This window comes from Herpailurus yagouaroundi, unplaced genomic scaffold (genome assembly GCF_014898765.1).
Source record: "Herpailurus yagouaroundi ecotype Mexico unplaced genomic scaffold, PumYag 67915, whole genome shotgun sequence".
In the NCBI taxonomy this organism is placed as follows: domain Eukaryota; kingdom Metazoa; phylum Chordata; class Mammalia; order Carnivora; family Felidae; genus Herpailurus; species Herpailurus yagouaroundi.
In genome coordinates, this window is record NW_024420705.1 from 2381 (window position 1) to 9445 (window position 7065).

Below are 7065 nucleotides of genomic sequence, written 5' to 3' on the forward strand. Positions count from 1 at the left end.
TGATCTTTATTCTAAAATGTTTCCAAAATTATTTATGACTCTTTGAATTTATATATTTGCATACTTCATTGTAGCTTCCTTTGTAGTTTTCCTGTAGGTCATTCTCTCACCTGAAATGGGACAATTGTCTCTTGTTCTTCTTCATCTGAATGCCTCATTGTTTGTCTTGCCTTATGGTTCTGACAGACACATCCAGTCCTATGTGGAACAGCAGTGTTGACATAGGACATGGTGGCCTTGCTCCCTACCCGAGGTGGGAAAGCTTTCAGTGCTTCCCCTCCGTGTGTGTTCACCGAAGGGAAGGTGTTTTATAGTTTTCTTTACCAAACTGAAGATGTACTCTTCTATATTTTGTTCTCTGAAAACTTTTCTCACTCTCATTCATATACTCGTTCATTCTTTTCCATGAGCACAAATAGGTCTTGAGCTGTGCAGGAAGTGGAAGAGAATTCATCCTACCTGAGAGAGTGAGGGAGACGCTTTCATCGGTCTTTCTTTTTTAATTTTTTTAATGTTTATACATATTTGAGACAGAGACAGATGGAACCCAAGTGAGGGAAGGGCAGAGAGAGAGGGAGACAGAATGGGAAGCAGGCTGGAGGCTCCGAGGTGTCAGCAGAGAGCCCGACATGGCACTTGAACTCAGTAGCCATGAGATCATGACCTGAACCGAAGTCACATATTTAACTGACGGAGCCACCCAGGGGCCCCTCAGCTGTCATTTAATACTTTGGCTATTATCGCAACTGATTTATTTCTCCTTCTCCTTTGGTGTCAAGGAGACAAGGCAGGAGGCCTGGTGAGACAGATACCACTCCCTCTTGTCCAATATGAGGGTGGGTGAGAGGATCCTTATGACATGGAAGAAATGGCATTTTCTCTCTCCCTTTTCCTGCTGGTTTCTTCACTTCCTTAGACTCCCTGCCCTCCTCACTTTCTTAAAATCCTGGGTCATCATTAGCATGATCACAATCCATCCCAAATACCCCTCGAGGTTTAGTCCCACCCGCCTCACTGACCACCCACCCCATCAAATCCACATACTGCTCCCTCTCCAGCTGAGTCCCCCAGCTGACTGGCTACAGGTGCACATGGCCGTGATGGCTGCTCTCGCTGTGAATGTATGAGACTCTCTTCAGGGCATCCCAAGTCAGACACCCTGTGATCCTTCATTTCTCACATTCCTCTCTGTAGTCCATTGTTAGGGCTGTCCCTGTCTACAGTGCACAGTCAGACTTCTTCAATCTCCTTGAAGTGAGAAAGTATCTTCCACCCAGACTCCACACTGGAAAATAGAAGCTAGAATGTAAGTTTCATGGCGTCACCCACTAGTTGTTAACAGGCTCATGTTTTGTTTTCTTATTGATGACAAAAGAAGATGTTCACTGTGGGGCATAAGCATAGGAGTCTCCCGGGCTGACACCAAGGGGCTAACAAGGCATAAAGAAATACAACGCCATAGAATGCTCACAACTGAGTGCTGGAAGCCGAGCTCTCCCAGCCTGCGTGGCAGGCCCCGGGCTGTGGACGGATTGGTGACTGCAGGGTGGCCCGCCGACAGTGAAGCTTCTTGTACTCCTGCTTTTATGTAACTTGGCCTTAAAAGTACCTGGGGTATTGTCTGTTGGGGAATTGCGCTCGGCAGCCCCCCTGGGAAAAGAACCATTAGGGAAGAAATTAAGGTTCCGCAAGAAATTGTCTGGCCTTACGGTTAGCCCTTGCTATCCCCTATGGAGACTCCTCTACTTGCAGGAAGGATAGCCTCATGCATTTGCCAGCAAAGAGGGCCTGTAAGGAGAGACATACGGATCTGAAAGCCTCACTCCGGCAACTAAGGAGTGTATCTCTGGGCACAGGTGACTTCAACCCCTAGGCCCACCTGGCCCCCGGAGGCATTCCAGATGGTGACTGAACCTAGTCGGTTAAGCTACAGAATGGTTCATTGGTTCCTAGGTGCATTGTCTCTCTGAGAATGTATGAGGCATGGGTTTCTAAGGCTTTTTCGGCCCCTTTCTGGCACCTCGGACCGAGGCAAACACATTGTTCTTCTGGCCTCATGTGGTTAGGAGGTCATGTCCCTATAACTGTTCCACTTGAGGTGTTAAGAAATGGAGGGCCTTTCACGAGAACAGCAAAGCAAATCCTTTGTAGATTATAGACAAACGCAGATGCCTAATGGAATAATGTAAGAAATTAATCTTTTTTTTTTAATTTTTTTTCAACGTTTTTTATTTATTTTGGGGACAGAGAGAGACAGAGCATGAACGGGGGAGGGGCAGAGAGAGAGGGAGACACAGAATCGGAAACAGGCTCCAGGCTCTGAGCCATCAGCCCAGAGCCTGACGCGGGGCTCGAACTCACGGACCGCGAGATCGTGACCTGGCTGAAGTCGGACGCTCAACCGACTGCGCCACCCAGGCGCCCCAAGAAATTAATCTTTAATCAAAGGGTATGCGGGAAAGTTAGGGCAAAATCACCATGTTATTTCTTAAAGGTTGTTTACATATAGGAACATTTTCAAAATTAGGTAATGTTAGAAAAACATAGTTGACATACGCTACAAGGAAATCACTAGGATATATAATGCCACATTTACTGCAATAAATCGGCCAGCTCAACACACTGCTGTTGTCTGTGTCCATTTTTATTTTTTGTTTCTATTTTAGTTTTTTATTTTAGTTTTGTTTTATTTTCACTTTTTCGCCAAGGCCGTTCATCCTTCCGGAACCCCTGGATCTCCTGGAGCTGCACTCCGGCAACTGAGTTTGGGCAAACCAGATTGGCACCCCAAGACTAGGGGGATATAAAGGCATCCCAAGAATAGGGAGGTGCAACGGCACCCCAGAATAGAAAGGGGCCGCAGAGACCCCAGAATAGAGAGGGAGGGGAAAAGGCCTAAAATAAGAACAGGCACAAAGGCTCCCCATACAAAGGTATATGAGGTAAGCCAGATTAGGCATTCAGGGCAGAAGCACTCTCCAACTTAGTACTATAGCAGAAAAGCTGCTTTCACTGGAGGAAAGGACCAAGTTAGATAAACAGGTAAATTGAGCTACAGACCGCTGCACTGCAGGCAAAGCAGCCCAGAGCAGAGATGGTTAACAAAAGAAAAGGTGCCTTGTTAACCTAACCCTGAGGTTGCTCCCCCTGTCTGCTTTAGCCCCTAGGCTGGCTCAGATAAACAGACACGGTGCCGGTGCCATTAACAACCATGGTAACAACCATCTGCCCATCTGCCCGGTAACAGGATTTTGTTGTATATTGACCAAAACCCCAAACACTGTATATCTTCAAAATCCCTTTTCCCTCACGTTCCCAAGTGAATGTTCACAATTTCCTTGTCTCTTTGTGCACTCCCATCAAATCTGTAAGCCTTCTGATCTTGATAAACACAGGGAAAGGGCCCTTATTTGGGGCTCTTGTCTTTTCCTGGACATTAGCCATCTCTCGCTTTTCATCCAGTGTCCCGCTCTCTTGTTCGACAAGAGAGAATTCTAGACGTAGAGTCTACGACAGTTCACCATTTCAAATATGCTTTCACATTCTTCAGGACAGTTTACAATTCCCTTAATATATACATTTCACACATCTCAGCGTAACAGCTCTCCCTCTGGTCTCTCCGGTGAACTTGTTTCAAGCATAGTCTCTCTTTGTGTGCTGACCTAAGACCCTTGATCTGCAACAGAACTACCCTACTTTCTTGCGATTTGCAGGCCACTGTCCCTGAGGAAGGAGTGAAGGACTGACCTTTCCCAGAGGCGAGGCCTGACCACATTTGGAGCAGCTGCCAATGATGTCACCAGATCTGGCACTGCCAGGCTCATGTCCACAGAGAACTAGCCACATGGACACTTGCTTCTCCCCCATGGACCGCCGCCACGATTCCCTGCACCTTCCCGTACGAAAGTATAGGACTTCTCCGAGACAGAGAAAATGATCTTTGAGACATTTGTCCACATCTCCCCAGGCTGCTGGCTTCCTGAGGAAGCACCCATTCCTCTCCCATCATCCCTTGTCTCTCAAGTATTGAATGAATTTCTAGTGGCAAACAGCAGAGCCTGAATTTGGAACCAGCTCTCTGTACAATAATATTAGCATCTTGACATTGTTGGCAATATGATAAGAATCCTTTTTGTTTTTAGCATATAACAAGGTCTCGTTATTACTGAAATTATTATTGAAATAATTAATACAAACTTTATTTTACACATGTCTCATGACTTTCCTGAATTACCTTATTAGGGCCATATTTTTAAATTTTTATTTATTTTTGAGAGAGAGCGCGCGAGAGGGCAGGGTTGGGGCAGAGAGAGGGGGGATGAAGGATCCAAAGCAGGCTCCTTGCTGACAGCAGACAGGTGGACTTGGGAATTGAAATCACAAACCAGGAGATCATGACTTGAGCTGAGGTCCGACATTTAACTGACTAAGCCGCCCAGGGCCGCTTGTTAGCACAATGCTTTTAAACTAAATACCCTGAGCCGTCTGAAAGCAGAACTGAAGGGGTCCCCAGGTGGGAAAACAATCTCTGTATATAAAGAGGAGACAGCTTTCCTGCCCCAAGAGCACTCATTGGAGGCCCCCAGCTATTTTCTGTGGTCTGTGCCCTGCAGGTTCTACTTGCCCAGCACCCATACCGAGCACTTTCCTGGGAGGAAAAGAAAACAGGAATGCAACAAGGTCAGGAGTTCAGGGTTTGAGGAGAACAAAGGGGATGCCAACCTACCAGTCTCCACCAGGCCAGGAAATAGCCTGAGTGCTTCAGAGACAATGACCCAGAGGGAAAAGTCCCAGCCCAGGAACAAAAGTAAACTTTGACCTAAGCACATGCTTGAGTTGTTTTTGCAGGATTGAAACCTTGCCCCACAGGTTAATGAGGTTAAAACAGTCACCAGCAGGACCCCCACTGACACCACTTCTTTTCACAGGAAGTTCATCTATTTCAGAGGCAAACAGCAGAAAGAGCCTGGGAGCCTAGACCAGTTTTATCTCCTGCAACAGCTCCACCAGTGCAGATGGACCAGGGAGTGTCCTCCAGGGACCTCTGCCTCTTTATAACGTTAAGTCTCTGCCCTAGGAGGAGGACAAGCTTCATTGACCTACCGCACGATGGGGACACAAGCTCCTGTGCTCCATATTCCTGCACAACCTCGTGCCCACTCTTGCATAAGATGACAAAACTCCCTTTTCTGGGTATCCATCCTAACCCTGAATGAAAGGAACCCACTCGCCTCCACTCAGGGAGTCACAGCTTTGATAATTCTTGTCCCTGATCCCCTTATCTATGGCAAATAAAGTTTCCTTTGTGTGACAGCATCTGCTGAAGCCTCTGCCTGTACCTCACCAAGGAGAGAACTCAAAGTAGCTCCATCACTTCTAAGTAATATATTTCATCCCTTAACTTGGAAACCTGCCTTCTTCTCTCTATTCTCTACCTGTGGTTTTAGTGACATTTAAGTCTATTAATAAGAAATTTCAGACAAATATTAAGTAACAGTTTTCTTAAAATTATCTTTGCTCATTTTCATCCTTTATATCAAAGTAAGTTAGAAAAAAATGAAATAATTTTAAAGGTATCTGTTGTTAAGAATCCCTGGTGGCCTCGCGCCCAGGCTCACACCACAAATCCTGAGCGTCAGTGGAAAGAGAAGTCAGTTCCCGAAAAGGCTGGGGTGACAGAAGGGGAAAGCTAGCCGTGGGTCTGAACCACCATCACTCGAGAAAGCCCCTGAGAGTGAAGACACAGGACAGCAAGTGGAGAGACCCAAGCCCTGACCACAGGATGGGCATCCAGGGCGAGCAATAGTGAAACGGGAGGTCTCAGATGCAGTGCTGTGGGCAGATGGGTGAGAAACCCAAATCAGGAAGGACGCTCTGGAAACATCTCACTAAGGAAAAAGAGTGGGGAGGAGACATGTAGAGTCTGCCGGGCATGAGGGAATGGGAAAAAGAGAAAGGCCACAGAGCCCACACCCCACCACAAGGAAAGGAAAAATGTATGAGACAAAAACTTGAAATATGGACCGTAGCACATAATATTATTTTTCATAATAATAAACAACACCGGCTAAATTATTGAACAAAATTGCAATATGCAGAAATCTACAAAATAAAAAATGACAATGGGGGACAATAGCCATCGGAAAATAAACTTTTAAAAAAGAATCTGTGATTACACACCATCATGGAAAATAATTATGCTATTTCAACAGCCTCTATTAAAATTGCAGCCATCTAGATAGATCCGCGTGTCCTCTGCACAAGATGAGCACGTCTCTAGATGAAAGGATGAAACGTTCCCTTAGTATGGTCCCACCTTAAATATGGTGCCCATGATGTTCCTACAACAATGCACACGCTGATGCCACTGAAAGGTGCGCTTCCGGGGGCACGTGGTGTGATTCGGCACCTGTGAAATGTGCACAACAGGAAAATCACTGCAGACAGAAAGGAATTTTTGGCTCCAAAGAGCTGAGTGCAGGGGGGCCATGGACTCACTGCTCGGGGGTCAGGGGTTTTTCTGCAGGTGATGGAAATGTTGTCAATTTGATCCTGATGATGTTCGCCAAACTCAGGAAACATACTACAGACCACTGAATCATCGTACCATTTATATGACTAGACTTTATGCCTGTAAATTATCTTAAAAGATTTGTCTTATTTTTAGAAGAAAACCACACGAGGGGAAGCTACTGTCACTGACTCTTCATAGTTGTTCTGTGCTCAGAGAGTCAGACCCTCACACCCTCCAGGGTGTCCACGGTCTCCCTGTTTGTTTGTCACTGGCAGTGACCATGGGAAACTGGGGCACGTTGCTGTATCATTTGCCCACGGGCTTAGAGCACTGTGTCAGTAATGACCAGCCTCGTCCTCAGGCCACAGGCCCGAGATGATCAGAGAGGCCCTGTTCTCGAGAACCCGGGTGGGATCCCGGAGGGCCTAGTGCTTCTGAGCATCTCAGCTTTGGGGACACGGTGGGGAATCTGTGGGTACCAGCCCACCTAATACGACCCAACATTGTTGCTGATTCCAGTGCAGCTGAGGGTGACCTTCTAGTCCACAGAC

General features: G+C 46.6%; 1 long non-coding RNA gene across 1 annotated transcript; it reads left to right on the top strand.

Moving 5' to 3' along the window:
• The first annotated feature begins 127 nt into the window (after positions 1-127).
• On the top strand, positions 128-5316 carry LOC121026254 (uncharacterized). The gene is made up of 2 exons (XR_005788317.1): positions 128-253; positions 4929-5316. It is a non-coding gene; the product is annotated as an uncharacterized LOC121026254 (long non-coding RNA).
• The last annotated feature ends 1749 nt before the right edge of the window (positions 5317-7065 follow it).